Consider the following 824-nt stretch of genomic DNA (forward strand, 5'->3'; position numbering starts at 1 on the left):
GACACCGGCCCTCCAGGAGTGTGGTGACCCCTGGTTTAAAGGAATAGCTCACTCAGAAATGACAATATAAATCAGGTTTCAGTCATTCCAACACACTGAAGCTGGCAAGACATGAACCTACCCAAGGGACGTGAGCTTTCCACGGTTGCACTCGTATCTGTGTGAACTTCTCCATTCACCTGTGGCTTCCAGGAGCTCTGAACCTCTGCGTTCTCGTTCTTGGACTCTGATGAGGATGTGTAGTGTTTGGCATTCGAGACGTTCCCGTCTTGCAGTTTGGGACTGGACCTTCCGCTCGAGTCGGACCCGCTGTCCCATCCGTCCCCAAATAACGGTCTGTGTGTCTGCTCCATCAGCCTCCGCGTCAGTCTGTATTTCACAGAGTCCTCGTAACATTTCGAGAACGTCTGCCACTTGGGATCTCTGAACTTCTTCATGTACTCCGTCCGGATGTTCTTGGACATGATGCTGTTATTGGAAGACATTTGGCCCTGCTGAAATAATCACCTACGCAGTGAACATAATAATGTGTCAGTCTTGTCCATGCACGTTCGCATACTTCACGACTCACTCACCATCTGTTCTTAGTAGTGCATAGTGTGCATAGCGATGATTTTAGTATTGCAATCAGTTACTGTGCACGGAGGAGTGTATTGCTATTCCTGTTCTTAGAGTAGGTTATACAGCCCAGTGCACACATTATTTATTTATATTCTTTACATAATACATAAGCCGATGTTACATCCGATCTCTCTAAAGAGCATTTCTTACGTTCTTGGGACGTTTTTAATACACGTTTATTAATAAATCGCGACGATGCTGCC

General features: G+C 46.2%; 1 pseudogene; it reads right to left on the reverse strand.

The window, feature by feature from the left end:
• Positions 1-503: 503 nt before the first annotated feature.
• Positions 504-824, reverse strand: part of LOC107578073 (actin-like) — a 4,417-nt pseudogene continuing 4,096 nt past the window's right edge.

The sequence above is a fragment of the Sinocyclocheilus grahami genome, unplaced genomic scaffold (genome assembly GCF_001515645.1).
Source record: "Sinocyclocheilus grahami isolate Dianchi unplaced genomic scaffold, SAMN03320097.WGS_v1.1 scaffold8681.1, whole genome shotgun sequence".
NCBI classification, from domain to species: domain Eukaryota; kingdom Metazoa; phylum Chordata; class Actinopteri; order Cypriniformes; family Cyprinidae; genus Sinocyclocheilus; species Sinocyclocheilus grahami.